This window comes from Bufo bufo, chromosome 4, assembly GCF_905171765.1.
Source record: "Bufo bufo chromosome 4, aBufBuf1.1, whole genome shotgun sequence".
Classification (NCBI taxonomy): domain Eukaryota; kingdom Metazoa; phylum Chordata; class Amphibia; order Anura; family Bufonidae; genus Bufo; species Bufo bufo.
The window spans coordinates 217,282,258-217,301,745 of NC_053392.1; positions in this window are offsets into that span (position 1 = coordinate 217,282,258).

Below are 19,488 nucleotides of genomic sequence, written 5' to 3' on the forward strand. Positions count from 1 at the left end.
TACTGCCCTGGCATTTTAGGGGCCCTAATGCATGAGAAGTAGTTTGAAATTCAAATGTGTAAAAAATGTCCTGTGAAATCCTAAAGGTGTTCTTTAGAATGTGGGCCCCTTTGCCCGCCTAGGCTGCAAAAAAGTGTCACACATGTGGTATCGCCGTACTCAGGAGAATTAGGGCAATGTGTTTTGGGGTGTCTTTTTACATATACCCATGCTGGGTGAGAGAAATATCTCTGTAAAAGTCAACTTTTCCCATTTTTTTATACAAAGTTGTCTGAGATATGATGAGATATTTCTCTCATCCAGCATGGGTATATGTAAAAAGATACCCCAAAACGCATTGCCCTAATTCTCCTGAGTACGGCGATACCACATGTGTGAGAAATATCTTTTTTTTGTACAAAGTTGTCATTTTACAGAGATATTCCTCTCACCCAGCATGGGTATATGTAAAAATACACCCCAAAACACATTGCCCTACTTCCCCTGAGTACGGCGATACCACATGTGTGACACTTTTTTGCAGCCTAGGTGCGCAAAGGGGCCCAAATTCCAATGAGAATCTTTACGATTTCACAAGGCATTTTTTACGCATTTGGATTCCAAACTACTTCTCACGCTTTAGGTCCCCTAAAGTGCCACGGCAGTATAAATACTCCACAAGTGACCCCATTTTGGAAAGAAGACACCCCAAGGTATTCCGTGAGGGGCATAGCGAGTTCCTATAAAAAAAAATTTGGGCACAAGTTAGCGGAAAAAGATTTTTTTTATTTTTTTTTTCTCTTACAAAGTCTCATATTCCACTAACTTGTGACAAAAAATTAAATTTTACATGAACTCTCCATGCCCCTCACGAAATACCTTGGGTTGTCTTCTTTCCGAAATGGGGTCACTTGTGGGGTATTTATACTGCCCTGGCATTTTAGGGGCCCTAAAGCGTTAGAAGAAGTCTGGAATATAAATGTCTAAAAAATTTTACGCATTTGGATTGGTGAGTTCATGTGAGATTTTATTTTTTGTCACAAGTTAGTGGAATATGAGACTTTGTAAGAAAAAACAAAAAAACAAAAAAAATCAATTTCCGCTAACTAGTGACAAAAAAAAATCTTCTATGAACTCGCCATGCCCCTCAAAAGTGATCTTTTTATAGCGCCGCAGCGATTTTACGGTGTTTTTGCAGTGATCAGAAAAAAATAATATTTCTGTCACTGCGGTGGGGCGAACTGAACGCAAGTGTGCGCACAAGATCAGGCCTGATCGGGCGAACACTGCGTTTTTTGTAGAGCCTATAGAACATGTCCTATTCTTGTCCGCAATTGCGGACAAGAAAAGGCATTTTCTATATAGTTCTGGCAATGTGCGGATCCGCAAAATGCGGAAAGCACATTGCCGGTGTCCGTGTTTTGCGGATCCGCAAAACACATACGGACGTCTGAATGGAGCCTTACAGGAGGGTGATCAATGACAGGGGGGTGATCAGGGAGTCTATATGGGGTGATTCAGACGTCCGTATGTGTTTTGCGGAGGCTCCATTCAGACGTCCGTATGTGTTTTGCGGATCTGAATGGAGCCTTACAGGGGGGTGATCAATGACGGGGGGTGATCAGGGAGTCTATATGGGGTGATCACCCCCCTGTCATTGATCACCCCCCTGTAAGACTCCATTCAGACGCCCGTATGTGTTTTGCGGATCCATGGATCCGCGGATGCGCAAAACACATACTGACGTCTGAATGGAGCCTTACAGGGGGGTGATCAATGACAGGGGGGTGATCAGGGAGTCTATATGGGGTGATCAGGGGTTAATAAGGGGTTAATAAGTGACAGGGGGGGTGTAGTGTAGTGGTGATTGGTGCTACTTACAGAGCTGCCTGTGTCCTCTGGTGGTCGATCCAAGCAAAAGGGACCACCAGAGGACCAGGTAGCGTGTATATTAGACGCTGTTATCAAAACAGCGTCTAATATACCTTTAAGGGGTTAAAAAAATCGCATCTACAGCCTGCCAGCGAATGATCGCCGCTGGCAGGCTGCAGATCCACTCGTTTACCTTCGGTTCCTGTGAACGCACGCTCCTGTATGCGCGCGTTCACAGGAAATCTCGCCTCTCGCGAGATGACGCGCCGGCACGTCCAGGAGGAATGAATCGACCGCCTTCGGAACGCAATCCTGCTTTAGGCGGCCTGGAGGCGGTTAATTGACAGGACCATGCAGTGTAAACATCATTATGCCTGCTCCTGTCAAGGTGCAGAGGGTGTGGCAGTTACAGAGAGTCCTGAGCCTCTAGATGTAATGGCAACACCCCCGTTGCTCCTAGAGGCTCATTTGCATATATTTGACCATCATTTTTCTTAGCAATGTGGGCACAGATGAACATGGGTCCAACACAGATGCCTTCAGCTGCAAAGCACACATGCAGTAAGACAGCCAGTTTCATAGGCACAAATCTGCTGACGGATGCCTATTAACCCCTTAGGGACCGGGCCTCTGTCACTTTAAGTGGTGATAACTTTAAAACGCTTTGACTTATCCAGACCATTCTGAGATAGTTTTTTCGTCACATATTGTACTTCATGAAACTGGTAAAATGAAGTAAAAAAAATTCATCTTTATTTTTAAAAAGAAATACAAAATTTAACAGAATTTTGGAGAAATTTGCAAATTTCCAAGTTTCAATTTCTCTACTTCTATAATACATAGTAATACCTACAAAAAGAGTTATTACTTTACATTCCCCATATGTCTACTTCATGTTTGGATCATTTTGGGAATGACATTTTAGTTTTTGGGGACGTTACAAGGCTTAGAAGTTTAGAAGCAAATCTTGAAATTTTTCGGAAATTTTTAAAAACCCAATTTTTAGGTACCAGTTCAGGTCTGAAGTTACTTTGTGAGGCTTACATAATAGAAACCACCCAAAAATGTGTTCCACAAGAGTTAATGGCAAATGGAGATAAAATTTCAGGATTTAGATTTTTGGGCAAATTTTCCAGTTTAATCCATTATTTCCAGTAACAAAGCAAGGTTTAACAGCCAAACTAAATGCTATATTTATTGCCCCGATTCTGTAGTTTTCAGAAACACCCCATATGTGGCCGTAAATTACTGTACGGGCACATGGTAGGGCGTAAAGGGAAAGGTGCGCCATGTGGTTTTTGAAAGGCAGATTTTGCTGGACTGGTTTATTTACACCATGTCCCATTTGAAGCCCCCCTGATGCACCCCTAGAGTAGAAACTCCATAAAAGTGACCCCATCTAAGAAACTATACCCCTCAAGGTATTCAAAACAGATTTTACAAACTTTATTAACCCTTTAGGTGTTGCACAAGAGTTATTGGCAAATGGAGATTGAAAATTTGCCAAAAAATTTCAATTCTCAAATTTCATTTTAATCCATTTTTTCCAGTAACAAAGAGGTTAACAGCCAAACAAAATGCTATATTTTTTCCCCCGGTTCTTTAGTTTGTAGAAACACCCCATATGTGGCCGTAAACTACTGTACGGGCACACAGTAGGGCGTAGAGGGAAAGGTGAGCCGTGTGGTTAGTTGGAAGGCAGATTTTGCTGGGCTGGTTTTTTTACACCATGTCTCATTTGAAGCCCCCCTTAAGCACCCCTAGAGTAGAAACTCCATAAAAGTGACCCCATTTTGGAAACTATGGGATAAGGTGGCAGTTTTGTTGGGACTATTTTTAGGGTACATATGATTTTTGGTTTATCTATATTTTATTTTTGTGAGGCAAGGTTGCCAAAGATAGAAATTCTGAAATTTCATCTCCATTTGCCATAAACTGTTGAGGAACACCTAAAGGGTTAATAAAGTTTGTAAAATCAGTTTTGAATACCTTGAGGGGTGTCGTTTCTTAGATGGGGTCACTTTTATGGAGTTTCTACTCCAGGATGGCTTCAAATGGGACATGGTGCCCAAAAAAAAGCCATCAAAATCAGCCTTCCAGAAACCATACGCCGTTCCTTTCCTTCTGCGTTTGGTCATACAGCAGTTTACGACCACATATGTGGTGTTTCTGTAAACTGCAGACTCAGGGTAATAAATATTAAGTTTTGTTTGGCTGTTAACCCTTGCTTTGTTACTGGAAAAAAAACTGACTTAAAGAGGACCTATCACTAGTTTAAAAACTAAAAACTAACTATATCAGTGGGCAGAGCGGCGCCCAGGGGTCCCCCTGCACTTACTAGTATGTCTGGGCACCACTCCGTTCGCCCGGTATAGGCTCCGGTGTCTGCAGCTCCCTCTGTTGTACTGGGTGGAGTTTTTGTATTAGGGTTGTCCCTTGCTGCAGCACTGGCCAATCGTAGCGCACAGCTCATAGCCTGGGAGTCCCAGGCTATGAGCTGTGCGCTACGATTGGCCAGTGCTGACCCGAATGCCCACATACTCCGGCGGGGCACGGAAGCAAATAGTTCCCTACCCGCCGCTGATCACCGCCATAGGCTTGAGGCCTAGTAAGTCTAAGGCCTATGCGGTACTGAAATCCCAGCGCAGGCGTGCTTGATGACGTCATCGCGCGCCTGTGCCGGGAGGGATGTAGGACAATGAAGAATGCGCGCCTGCCTCTCCACGCCGGGCACAGGTAAGTATTAGCTTTTAATAGTTTTTTATTTTCTGTGTGTGCCAACTTTGGGGGGCAGAGGAGGACATGGAGCAGAGTGGTAGCAAATCAGTTCGGGGGGGCAGATTTTTAAATGGGGGCGAATCACTTCGTGTGGGGGCAGATTATTACTTGGCAAATTACTTTATGGGGGGCAGTGTAAGGGCAAATTCCTTTATGGGGGCAGGGTGAGGGCAAATCACTTCAGTGGGTGCAGTGTGGGGCCAAATTACTTTAGTGGGTGCAGTGTGGGAGCAAATTACTTCAGAGGGTGCAGTGTGGGAGGAAATTACTTCAGGGGGTGCAATGTGGGAGCAATTTACTTCAGGGGGTGCAGTGTGGGGGCAGATTACTTCAGGGGGTGCAGTGTGGGGACAAATTACTTCAGGGGGTGCAGTGTGGGGGCAAATTACTTCAGGGGGTGCAGTGTGGGAGCAAATTACTTCAGGGGGTGCAGTGTGGGAGGAAATTACTTCAGGGGGTGCAGTGTGGGAGGAAATTACTTCAGGGGTGCAGTGTGGGGGCAAATTACTTCAGCGGGTGCAGTGTGGGGGCAAATTACTTCAGGGGGTGCAGTGTGGGGCAAATTACTTCAGGGGGTGCAGTGTGGGGGCAAATTACTTCAGGGGGTGCAGTGTGGGAGCAAATTACTTCAGGGGGTGCAGTGTGGGGGCAAATTACTTCAGGGGGCGCAGTGTGGGGCAAATTACTTTATGGGCGCCAGTGTGGGGGCAAATTTTTTCATGGGGGCAGTGTGGTGGAAATTATTATATGGGGCAGTGTGGGAGCAAATTATTATTAGGGGACATTAATTTTTGGGGACACTATACAGGGATTATTACCTGGAGCACAATATAAGGTGTTATTATTACTGGGGGTCTCTAGGGGACATTATAGCTGCTGTAGACTCTATAGGGACCTTTGGGATAACTTATCAAACTGGTGTAAAGTAGAACTGGGTTAGTTGCCTATAGCAACCAATCAGATTCCACCTTTTCATTTTTGACAGCTTCTTTGGAAAATGAAAGGTGGAATCTGATTGGCTGCTGTGGGCACCTAAGCCAGTTTACACCAGTTTGATAAATAACCCCAATTATGAGAAATCTAACGTGTCTGTAACAAACTCTGTAGAGACGAGATGCGGCTGAAAGAATAGTCTTGGCGGTCTGGGTCAGATGGAGGAGAAGAGGGAAGAGAAGATCTACATGACAGGAGATGTCACTGGATGTAAGAGGTATGTGGTGCTGTATTCCCCTATATGTAGAGCGGGCTAAGATTTAAATTTGTAGATGTCACCTGCAGTCCTATGTAACAGCCCAGATAACCCAATAGTTCACTGTGCTTTGTGGAGTGTTACATAGGACTGCAGGTAACATCTATGACATCTGTACTCAGAGAGTTACGAGATGGTGGGGATCTGACTCCTGGCACCCCCGCCAATCAGCTGTTTGAGGAGACCGCGATGTCCCAGTGAGCGCCACAGCCTCTTTGCTCAGCGCTGTCCATGTGATAGCACTGCGCTTGGTATTACAGATCAGCCCCAATCACTCAGATGGGACAGAGCTGCAGCTAGGCCGTGAGAACGATGAATGTGATGTCGTATGGCCGAGTAAGAGACGAAGCACCGCAGCCTCTTCATACAGAATATTTTTTTAACTAGAATGGAGGGAGGGGCCCGTGTGGGCTAGACAGCCCCGGGCCTCACATGCACTTAATCCGCCCCTGCCGTCTAGTTGTCCCCTGTCATTAGGACTTGCGAGGCAAGTAGGCAGGGCCAGGGGTGTAGTGTACGTGACCGTCACAGATTAACAGGCCGTAACCTAACCACTGTATCATGAATCCTCTGGTGACCCTGACTGACCATGTCTCTAACCTGACGCAGATGGTGCAGGAGCTAGGGGAGAAACTCTGTTCTTTTGAGCTAGGACAAGGTACTTCCATCCCTCAGGCCTCCAGTCCACATTTAGAGCCACAGATTAAGCTTCCTGAGCCCTTTTCTTGAGATCGGAAGAAGTTTTTTCCTTTAAAGAAAATTGTAAACTTTTTTTCCGTTTGCGCCCCGTATCCTCTGGCCCCGAGAGTCAACGCGTGGGCATTGTCATTTCCCGGTTACAGGGTGATCCCCAGGACTGGGAATTTTCTTTACCTGCTGATGCCAATTGTTTAACATCAGTGGAGGTTTTTTTTCAGGCCCTGGGTACCCTGTATGATGAACCAGATAGGACACTGGTAGCCGAGACTGCTACTTTCACACTAGCGTTGTTTTAATCCAGTGTTCAATTCCGACACCGGAACTGCCCGCCGGATCCGGAAAAACATGTAAAAACGGATTACATTTGAATCCTGATCAGGATTTTGATCACAATGAAAAGATGCATTGGAAAAAACGGATCCGCCATTTATGGACTTTAACTTTTTTTTCACATTTTTCGGGTTTAACATGCAAAAGCCGGATCCGTTTTGACTGAACACACAGTGCCAGATCCGGCATTAATGCAAGTCAATGGGAAAAAGGCCTGATCCGGCGTTCAGTCAAAGTGTTCAGGCTTTTTGGCCGGAGGTAAAAATACTGCATGCTACGTTTTTCTGAAAAGCCTGATCAGTCAAAAAGACTGAACTGAAGACATCCTGATGCATCCTGAAGGTCTGACTCTCCATTCAGAATGCATGGGGATAAAACTGATCAGTTCTTTTCCGGATTTGAGCCCCTAGGACGGAACTCAGCGCCGGAAAAGAAAAACGCTAGTGTGAAAGTACCCTAAAAGTTCTGGTTCAGGGCGATCTACCTGTTGAAGAGTATTGCACCCAATTCAGAAGGTGGTGTGTTCCCTCAGGATGGAATGAACCAGCACAGAGTCAGGTCAGGTCTGTCTGATAACTTAAAAGCCTCTTTCACACGGGCGTTGTGGGAAAAGGTGCGGGTGCGTTGCGGGAACACGCACGATTTTTCAGCGCGAGTGCAAAACATTGTAATGCGTTTTGCACTCGCGTGAGAAAAATCGCACATGTTTGGTACCCAAACCCAAACTTCTTCACAGAAGTTCGGGCTTGGGGTCGGTGTTCTGTAGATTGTATTATTTTCCCTTATAACATGGTTATAAGGGAAAATAATAGCATTCTGAATACAGAATGCATAGTAAAATAGCGCTGGAGGGGTCAAAAAATAAATAAATAATAATTTAACTCACCTTAGTCCACTTGATCGCGCTGCCCGGCTTCTCGTCTGTCTCCTTTGTTGAACAGGACCTGTGGTGAGCATTCATTACAGGAACAGGACCTGTGGTGACGTCACTGCGGTCATCACATGATCCATCACATGATCCATCACCATGGTAAAAGATCATGTGATGGATCATGTGATGACCGGAGTGACGTCACCAGAGGTCCTGTTCCTGTAATGAATGCTCACCACAGGTCCTGTTCAACAAAGGAGACATACGAGAAGCCGGGCAGCGCGATCAAGTGGACTAAGGTTAGTTAAATTTATTTTAATTTTTTTAACCCCTCCAGTGCTATTTTACTGTGCATTCTGTATTCAGAATGCTATTATTTTCCCTTATAACCATGTTATAAGGGAAAATAATAATGATCGGGTCTCCATCCCGATCGTCTCCTAGCAACCGTGCGTGAAAATCGCACCGCATCCGCACTTGCTTGCGGATGCTTACAATTTTCACACAACCCCATTCACTTCTATGGGGCCTGCGTTGCGTGAAAAATGCTGAATATAGAGCATGCTGCAATTTTCACGCAACGCACAAGTGATGCGTGAAAATCACTGCTCATGTGAACAGCCCCATAGAAATGAATGGGTCGGTATTCAGTGCGGGTGCAATGCGTTCAACTCACGCATCGCATCCGTGCGGAATACTCGCCCGTGTGAAAGGGGCCAAAGGATCTTCTAGTGAGTTATCAGCTTCCAGAGACTCTAGAGGAGATGATGACCCTTGTAGTCCGACTTGACCGACGGGTTAGAGAGAGACGACAGGAACGACAGTTCTCTTCTCAGAAGGTGGTCCAGCCTCAGGTCTATCCCAGAAACAACGCTGAGGTCTCTACCAAGGAACCCATGCAGGTCGGCATGACTCAAGGGAATCTGCGCTGCAGACGTGGAGTGTGTTTTTACTGCGGAGATCCTGACCATTGGATCAACCAGTGTCCTAAGAAGGCCCTCTCCGTTAAGTCTCCCAAGGCAAGGCAACCTAAAGACCAGGTATTACACCCTGATATATTACACCCTGATATTACGAAATGTAAGCTTTTGGTACCAATAACAATATCTCTGGGGGTTAATAAATGGCCGGGTAAGGCCTTTATTGACTCTGGTTCAGCGGCCAGCTTTATTGACTCTGAGTACGCCATTAGACTGGGTATTCCAATTTTTTCTCTTCCTACACCTATCCAGGTCATGGCTATTAACGCCACTCCCCATGGTAGGTGGTATGGTGAGGTCATGTACCTCAGAGATTTCTTTAACCGTGGGGGTGTGCCACTCTGAGAAATGTTCCCTCTTAGTCCTGGAGAACTTACCGGTCAAGGTGGTACTAGGGTTGCCTTGGGTCCGATTACACAACCCCACTATTGATTGGTCCAGAAGGGAGTTGTTGAAATGGGGACCTAAGTGTGACTCGTGCTTGTCTGTGGTACAAGATAGGGTCTCAGTAGAATCTGATATATTACCCACGGTCATTAGGGAATATTCTGATGTGTTCTCATCACCTACCCCGGAGGTTCTACCACCCCATAGACCTTATGATTGCGCCATAGAGTTAGTAGAAGGTGCCAGGTTTCCTAAGGGGCGTATTTATAATCTCTCTAAGCCCGAACGCAAGGCCATGGAGGATTATATTAAGGAAAGCCTCGGTAAGGGGCACATTAGACCTTCTGTCTCTCCTATGGGAGCGGGGTTTTTCTTCGTTAAGAAGAAGGATGGTGGTCTTACGCCTTGTATCGAATACCGGAAATTGAATAGGATCACCATCCAGAATAGATACTCTTTCCCATTGATTTTAGATTTATTTAACCAGGTTCTGGGGGCAACCTGGTTTTCTAAGATTGACCTGAAAGGGGCATATAATCTAATCCGAATCAAGGAGGGAGAAGAATGGAAGACGGCGTTCAATACTCCGGCAGGACACTTTGAATATCAGGTTATGCCTTTTGGACTCAGCAATGCCCCAGCTGTGTTCCAAAACTTTATGAATGATATTCTTAGAGAGTTTTTAGGTAAATTTGTCATTGTCTATCTTGACGACATTTTGATATTTTCTCCTGGTTTCAAATCTCATGTGTCTCGTGTTAGACAAGTATTAGAGGTGTTGAGGGAGAATCAGTTGTCCGCTAAACAAGAGAAATGTGTCTTTGGTGTACAGGAGATACTGTTTCTAGGGCATGTCCTGACCCCTCACGCCTTCAAGATGGATTCTGGTAAGGTACTAGCTATTAAGGAATGGGTAAGGCCTTCATCCTTAAAGACCTTAGAACGGTTCTTAGGTTTTGCCAATTACTACCGTAAATTTATTAAGAATTTTTCAGTAATTGCTAAACCGTTGACCGACCTTACTAAGAAAGGGGCGGATTTGGAGAACTGGTCTACTGAGGCCATTATTTCGTTTAAAACACTAAAAAAGGCATTCAGTAGCGCTCCCATTCTGATCCAGCCAGATCAGGAGAGACCTTTTATTGTGGAGGTGGATGCGTCTGAGGACGGCACAGGAGCAGTCCTTTCACAAGGTCCTGCTAGTCTAACTAACCTGAGACCGTGTGCATTCTTTTCCAGAACATTTTCTTACACCGAGAGAAACTACGACATAGGAAATCGGGAGTTGCTGGCCATTAAGTGGGCATTTGAGGAGTGGAGGCATTTTCTGGAGGGGGCAAGGCATTGTGTAACTGTTGTCACTGACCATAAGAACCTTATGTTTCTCGAATCTGCTAAGAGGTTGAATCCCCGTCAGGCTAGATGGGCACTGTTTTTTACTCGTTTTGAATTCTCCATTACTTTCAGGCCTGGAAGTAAAAACATGAAGGCTGATGCATTATCTCGGAGCTTCCATGCTTTTCAGCCTACAGAGGCACCGCCTGAATCCATCCTACCAGCAAATATCTTCCAAGATATCTCGGCTCTCATTAAGGCTGAACAACATCTGGCACCGGCAACCACCCCAACAGATAAGTTGTTTGTCCCCATACAATTTCGTCTCCAGCTGTTGGATGAGTGTCATGATTCTGCCTTTTGTGGACATCCTGGTTTTGAGGTCACTAGAGAGCTGGTTTCTAGATCTTATTGGTGGCCCACTCTATTTAGGGATCTCAAGTCCTTCGTGTCAGCCTGTGAGGTTTGTGCTAGGTCTAAGACACCTAGAACTCGCCCTGCTGGTAACCTACAACCCCTACCCATTCCCAGTAGACCATGGTCCCATATCTCGATGGACTTTATTACTAACCTGCCGCCGGCGGAGGGTAAGACTGTGGTTTGGGTAGTGGTCGATAGGTTTAGCAAGATGGTTCATTTCATTCCTCTGTCTAAACTCCCGAATGCCAAGACCCTGGCGTCTATTTTTGTGAAAGAAATTGTACGGTTACATGGTATCCCGGAAAATATTGTATCTGACAGGGGTGTGCAGTTTGTGTCCAAATTTTGGAGGGCTTTCTGTCAAAGATGTCAGATTTCATTGTCTTTTTCCTTCGCCTACCACCCTGAGAGTAATGGGCAGACTGAACGCCTTAATCAGTCTGTGTAACAATTCCTGAGGTCGTATGTTGCTGATGACCAGCAATTATGGGTTAAATACCTTCCGTTGGCAGAATTTGCTTTGAATAACTGTGTTAATTCTTCTGCTGGGGTCTCCCCTTTCTTTTGTAACCAAGGTTTTCATCCCCGTTTTCATTCTGGGTCGTCCGTCTCCTCCTCTAACCCTGAAGCGGATAAACTCTCCTCCGAACTGTGCACAGTTTGGGCCCGGGTTCAATCGAACCTAGAAAAGGCTCAAAGTTCCCAAAAACCCAAGGCCGATAGGAGACGTTCCAAGGGGGTGAACTTTCAGGTTTGGGATAAAGTATGGTTGTCCTCCAAGAATCTATCTCTCAAGGTAGCTTCTAAAAAATTTGCTCCTCGTTTTATTGGACCGTATAAGATCACGGAGGTGATTAATCCGGTATTATTTAAGTTGGAGCTGCCCGAGTCGTTCCACATTCATAATGTATTTCATAAATCTCTACTTAAAAAATATTTTTAACCTGTTGTACCGTCGAAAGCCTCGCCTCCGCCGGTTCTTGTTAATGATGCTGTTGAGTATGTGGTGTCTAAGATAGTGGTCAGGAGAGTGCGTAATTCTTTACAGTACCTGATTCACTGGAAGGGGTATGGACCCGAAGAAAGATCTTGGGTTCCTGCTAGGGAGGTTCATGCTCCTAGACTGGTTCAAAAATTTCATTTAGAACACCCTGAAAAGCCATCGCCTGAAGTCTTGGGTCCGGTGGCCCCTCGTAAAAGGGGGGTACTGTCACGGGGCGCCAAAGGCGCACTCGGTCTCCCATCAGCCGCAAACCTACTGCTTAGCTTCGGGAGCGAGGATCTGTGTTTGGCCTCGTTCATAGGGCGGCTTTGCTAGCTGGGAGGCTCCCTGCTCCTAGGTCTGCCTTGAGCGCCGAGCTGATTACTCGTTGCTCGACTTGTCTGTCTGTCGGTCATGTGACGCTGGCCACGTCACATGACCCTCAGACCCTCACTCCCCACTATAAATACAGGCAGCCTGCTGGCCACAGGTTGCCTATTAATTCTAGGTTCCTGGCTATTTGTTGGACTGACGATCCTTTGCCTGCTCCTCCTGTACTGCGCATCCCTCCTGGTATTGTGACCGCGGCTCCCACCTGACTACTCTTTGCGGACTCCTCTGGTACTTCTGTACTCTCCTGGTATTTGACCCCGGCTTCTCCTGACCATTCTTTGCTTAACCCTTTGTACTGCGTAGCTCTCTTGGTTCTGACCCGGTCCGTTCACATTCCGTTATTTGTCTTGTCTGTCTTACCAGCACGTATCCTAAGTTAGGGACTGCCATCTAGTTGTCCCCTGTTATTAGGACTTGCGAGGCAAGTAGGCAGGGGTGAGGGTGGAGCACAGTGGTCACTATCCTCCCCCCTGTTTGCAGTGTACGTGACCGTCACACACTGACCGGAGTCCAGCCACTGGGCCTAGCCAAAAAGGAGCCTGGGTGTTGAGCAACAAACTGTTGGGCGTACAGGTTTGTTTGCTTCACCATTAGATTTACAAAGTGGTCACTGAAAAAAAGACTAAAGTACTCGTATTCAATGAAGCCCACTGTGGAAATCTGGATTCCTGGATGGCCTACAAAATCAGGAATCACGGGCTCAAAACGCTCTGGGTTATACCAGATAAGTTCACCGGCAAGAGGCTCCGGTGGACTTAACTGGTGGGCCGGAAAACTAGTACGAGCCCCAGAGCTGCTCGTACTAGTGTGGGCCACAGGGTCCCTAGCATGGCGGTCCCCTTGCTCCGCCTGGAGGACGCGGATGACAAAAGGAAAGTGGGGTCATCCTCACTGGGGCTCTCGGACTCGGAGGCAAGCTGGGCGTATGCCTCCTCGGCCGTGAACATCACCTGATTTGAGCAGGCACCGGGTTCCGATCACCGCCCGCCGGTGATCGGAAATACATAGGACGTACAGGTACGCCCTGTGTCCTTAAGTACTGTATGCCTGTCAGGACTCGAACCTGTGGCCAGTCATGTCCCAGGCGGTAGCTCTACCCGCTAGGCTACCGTCTCTCCTTGGACTGTTCTCTAGCTAACTTCTAACTACCTCTCTTGTCCTTGCCTTGACCTGCTGATTATTCCAATCTCTTGCACCTGCTACTTCCCTATAAAAACCCAGCCCTTGAACCCAGCCCTTTGATGGTTATTGTGCCTCCAAGCCTGTAGCAAGCTTCCTCTCTGCTCCTCCACCGCTATTGCTGATTTACCATCGTTGCCAACCTGGACCGTTTTGACCTCGCTGAATTGCTGCCTGCATTGACTCACTGCTTACCACCGACCACGCCTCCGTCTACTCCTGCTGTTGTCTCGCTGCCATCTCTGCTGCCGACCCGGACTGATCGACCATGCTACCTGCCTCCTGCTTCTGTGGGCCTCTGCCACTGGACTCCATACTTCCAGCTCGGGTGTCCTCAGTCTCGGGTGAGCCTCGATTGACACTACTCCATAACAATGCCCTATGTCCGGTACATGTTAAAACAGATTTATCAGATGCTACCCTATCTGAGAGCAACATAAAAGTAGAAAGCCTGACTTCAGAGACTTTTCTATGATTTGATTTAGCCCTTCAAAAAAAGCCACATAAATGCTGCCAGAAAACTCGTGACTCCTTCTTTCCCTGCCCACACAGAGTGACTGACAGCTCCCCTTTATACAATCTCATACAGGAAGAGCCTGAAAATGAAAGTAATTGTAGAGGAGAGAAGCCGGGGAACGAGCCGTGTCGTGCAGCCAGCCAATCCACAGGTAGCCATCCTCCTGTGATGTCACAGCCCTATAAAACCCTGATGCCGTGCAGGCGCTTCCATCTTCCTGTGAGATGAGCATAGGGAGACGTGACAAAACATGCACTAGGGACAGTGTTGCTGCAAACTCTTAACAGAGAGTGTAGGACAATATTGGAGAGGGAGAGTGCAGGGAGAGTGCAGGGAGAGTGCAGGGAGAGTGCAGGGAGAGTGCAGGGAGAGTGCAGGGAGAGTGCAGGGAGAGTGCAGGGAGAGTGCTGAACTACAGACTCTGCTACAATTTATTGCTGTGTACATAACTGTGCAGTGCACCAAGAGTTATAGCTAATCCATTCTGTTAGCTATAGAGTTACTGTGCTGTCAGTATTTCATACCCCTTAGGGACGCATGACGTACCGGTACGGCATGTTTCCAGAGTCCTTAAGGACCCATGACGTACCGGTACATCATGGGCTTAAAACGCGATTGCGGCGCGGCGGGGGTTAATCGGAACAGGATGCCCGCTGAAATCATTCAGCTGGCATTCTGTCACAATGCCAGGGAGGGGGTCATGTGACCCCCCCGTATCGGCGATCGCCGCAAACCGCAGGTCAATTCAGACCTGCGGTTTGCGGCTTTAACTGCGGTTGCAGCGGCTGTGCGGCGGTGCCATCGGGTCCCCATGCAGCTGTGGGGGGGACCCGATGGCATGGAAGGCAGCGCGATGTCTAAGGAAGGCATCGCGCTGCCTTCCGGTGAAGAGCCTGTGAGATCCAGCCCCCTGCATCTCACAGGCCCCGGAAGCTGTATGAGTAATGCACACAGTATTACTCATACAGCCAATACAGAAGTATTGGAATAAATTGAAAAAGGGATATACCCCCCAAAGTTTAAGTCCCAAAGTGGGACAAAAAATTAAGTAAAAAAAAAGTTGAAAAAATAAAGTATTCCCCAAAAAAATTTGAAAGTTTCAAGTAAAAATAAACAAAAACGTCATTTTCCCCAAATAAAGTTTAAAAAAATTGGTAAAAAATAGGGGGGAAAAAAATTATACATATTAGGTATCGCCGCGTCCGTATCGACCGGCTCTATAAACATATAACATGACCAAACCCCTCAGATGAACACCGTAAAAAATAAAAAAATAAAAACTGTGCTAAATAAACCATTTTTTTTGTCACCTTACATCACAAAAAGTACAACAGCAAGCGATCAAAAAGGCGTTTGCCCACCAAAATAATACCATTCTAACTGTCACCTCATCCCGCAAAAAATGAGCCCCAATCTGAGACAATCGCCCAAAAAATATAAAAAATATGTCTTAGAATATGAACACACTAAAACATCATTTTTGTTTGTTTGAAAAAAGCTGTTATTGTGTAAAATTTACATAAATAAAAAAAAGTAAACATATTTGGTATCGCCGCATTCGTATCGACCGGCTCTATAAAAATATCACATGACCTAACCTCTCAGATGAACACCGTAAAAAATTTAAAATAAAAACTGTGCTAAATAAACCATTTTTTGTCACCTTACATCACAAAAAGTGTAATAGCAAGTGATCAAAAAGTCATATGCACCCCAAAATAGTGCCAATCAAACCGTCATCTCATCCCACATAAATCATACCCTACCCAAGGTAATCGCCCAAAAACTGAAAAAATTATGGCTCTCAGACTATGGAAACACTAAAACATGATTTTTTTTGCTTCAAAAATGAAATCATTGTGTAAAACCTACATAAATTTTTAAAAAAGTATACATATTAGGTATCACCGCATCCGTGACAACCTGGTCTATAAAAATATCACATGATCTAACCTGTCAGATGAATGTTGTAAATAACAAAAAATAAAAACGGTGCCAAAACAGCTATTTCTTGTTATCTTGCCTCACAAAAAGTGTAATATAGAGCAACCAAAAATCATATGTACCCTAAACTAGTACCAACAATACTGCTACCCTATCCCGTAGTTTCTAAAATGGGGCCACTTTTTTGGAGTTTCTACTCTAGGGGTGCATCAGGGAGGCTTCAAATGGGACATGGTGTCAAAAAAAAACAGTCCAGCAAAATCTGCCTTCCAAAAACCGTATGGCATTCCTTTCCTTCTGTGCCCTGCCGTGTGCCCGTACAGCTGTTTACGACCACATATGGGGTGTTTCTGTAAACTACAGAATCAGAGCCATAAATATTGAGTTTGGTTTGGCTGTTAACCCTTTTATTGTAACTGGAAAAAAATTATTAAAATGGAAAATCTGCCAAAAAAGTGAAATTTTGAAATTGTATCTCTATTTTCCATTAATTCTTGTGAAACACCTAAAGGGTTAACAAAGTTTGTAAAATAAGTTTTGAATACCTTGAGGGGTGTAGTTTATAGAATGGGGTCATTTTTGGGTGGTTTCTATTATGTAAGCCTCGCAAAGTGACTTTAGACCTGAACTGGTCCCTAAAAATTGGGTTTTTGAAAAATTTCAAGATTTGCTTCTAAACTTCTAAGCCTTGTAACATCCCAAAAAAATAAAATATCATTCCCAAAATGATCCAAACATGAAGTAGACATATGGGGAATGTAAAGTAATAACTATTTTTGGAGGTATTACTATGTATTATAGAAGTAGAGAAATTGAAACTTGGAAATTTGCAATTTTTTACAAATTTTCGGTAAATTTGGTATTTTTTTATAAATAAAAAAGATATTTTTTTTTACTTCATTTTACCAGTGTCATGAAGTACAATATGTGACGAAAAAACAGTCTCAGAATGGCCTGGATAAGTCAAAGCGTTTTCAAGTTATCAGCACTTAAAGTGACACTGGTAAGATTTGCAAAAAATGGCCAAATCCTTAAGGTGAAAAAGGGCTGAGTCCTTAAGGGGTTAACCACCTCCGGACCGCCGAACGCAGCGACGCGTCCTGGAGGTGGTTGATTCATTTCTCCTGGACGCATATATGCGTCCTTTCGCGAGACGCGAGATTTCCTGTGAACGCGCGCACACAGGCGCGCGTTCACAGGATTGGAAGGTAAGCGAGTGGATCTCCAGCCTGCCAGCGGCGATCGTTCGCTGGCAGGCTGGAGATGCGATTTTTTTAACCCCTAACAGGTATATTAGACACTGTTTTGATAACAGCATCTAATATACCTGCTACCTGGTCCTCTGGTGGTCCCTTTTGCTTGGATCGACCACCAGAGGACACAGGCAGCTCAGTAATATGTAGCACCAAACACCACTACACTACACCCCCCCGTCACTTATTAACCCCTTATTAACCCCTGATCACCCCATATAGACTCCCTGATCACCCCCCTGTCATTGATCACCCCCCTGTAAGGCTCCATTCAGACGTCCGTATGATTTTTACGGATCCACTGATACATGGATCGGATCTGCAAAACACATACGGACATCTGAATGGAGCCTTACAGGGGGGTGATCAATGACGGGGGTGATCACCCCATATAGACTCCCTGATCACCCCCCTGTCATTGATCACCCCCTGTCATTGATCACCCCCCTGTAAGGCTCCATTCAAACGTCCGTATGATTTTTACGGATCCACTGATACATGGATCGGATCCGCAAAACACATACGGACATCTGAATGGAGCCTTACAGGGGGGTGATCAATGACGGGGGTGATCACCCCATATAGACTCCCTGATCACCCCCCTGTCATTGATTACCCCCCTGTAAGGCTCCATTCAAACGTCTGTATGATTTTTACGGATCCACTGATACATGGATCGGATCCGCAAAACACATACGGACATCTAAATGGAGCCTTACAGGGGGGTGATTAATGACGCGGGTGATCACCCCATATAGACTCATTGATCACCCCCCTGTCATTGATCACCCCCCTGTAAGGCTCCATTCAAACATCCGTATGTTTTTTACGGATCCACGGATACATGGATCGGATCCGCAAAACACATACGGACATCTGAATGGAGCCTTATAGGTGGGTGATCAATGACAGGGGGGTGATCACCCCATATAGACTCCCTGATCACCCCCCTGTCATTGATCACCCCCCTGTCATTGATCACCCCCCTGTAAGGCTCCATTCAAACGTCCGTATGTTTTTTACGGATCAACGGATACATGGATCGGATCCGCAAAACACATACGGACATCTGAATGGAGCCTTATAGGGGGGTGATCAATGACAGGGGGGTGATCACCCCATATAGACTCCCTGATCACCCCCCTGTCATTGATCACCCCCTTGTCATTGATCACTCCCCCTGGAAGGCTCCATTCAGCCATTTTTTTGGCCCAAGTTAGCGGAAATTATTATTTTTTTCTTACAAAGTCTCATTCCACTAACTTGTGTCAAAAAATAAAATCTCACATGAACTCACCATACCCCTCACGGAATCCAAATGCGTAAAATTTTTTAGACATTTATATTCCAGACTTCTTCTCACGCTTTAGGGCCCCTAGAATGCCAGGGCAGTATAAATACCTCACATGTGACCCCATTTCGGAAAGAAGACACCCCAAGGTATTTCATGAGGGGCATATTGAGTCCATGAAAGATTGAAATTTTTGTCCCGAATTAGCGGAAAGGGAGACTTTGTGAGAAAAAAAATATAAAAATCAATTTCCGCTAACTTGTGCCAAAAAAAAAAAAATTCGATGAACTCTCCATGCCCCTCATTGAATACCTTGGGGTGTCTTCTTTCCAAAATTGGGTCACATGTGGGGTATTTATACTGCCCTGGCATTTTAGGGGCCCTAAAGCGTGAGAAGAAGTCTGGGATCCAAATGTCTAAAAACGCCCTCATAAAAGGAATGTGGGCCCCTTTGCGCATCTAGGCTGCAAAAAAGTGTCACACATCTGGTATCCCTGTACTCAGGAGAAGTTGGGCAATGTGTTTTGGGGTGTCATTTTACATATACCCATGCTGGGTGAGATAAATATCTTGGTCAAATGCCAAATTTGTATAAAAAAATGGGAAAAGTTGTCTCTTGTCGAGATATTTCTCTCACCCAGCAAGAGTATATGTAAAAAGACACCCCAAATCACATTGCCCAACTTCTCCTGAGTACGGCAATACCACATGTGTGACACTTTTTTGCAGCCTAGGTGGGCAAAGGGGCCCACATTCCATAGAGCACCTTTAGGATTTCACAGGTCATTTTTTACACATTTTGATTTCAAACTACTTACCACACATTAGGGCCCCTAGAATGCCAGGGCAGTATAACTACCCCACAAGTGACCCCATTTTGGAAAGAAGACACCCCAAGGTATTCCGTGAGGGGCATGGCGAGTTCCTAGAATTTTTTATTTTTTGTCACAAGTTAGCGGAAAATGATGATTTTTTTTTCTTATAAAGTCTCATATTCCACTAACTTGTGACAAAAAATAAAAACTTCCC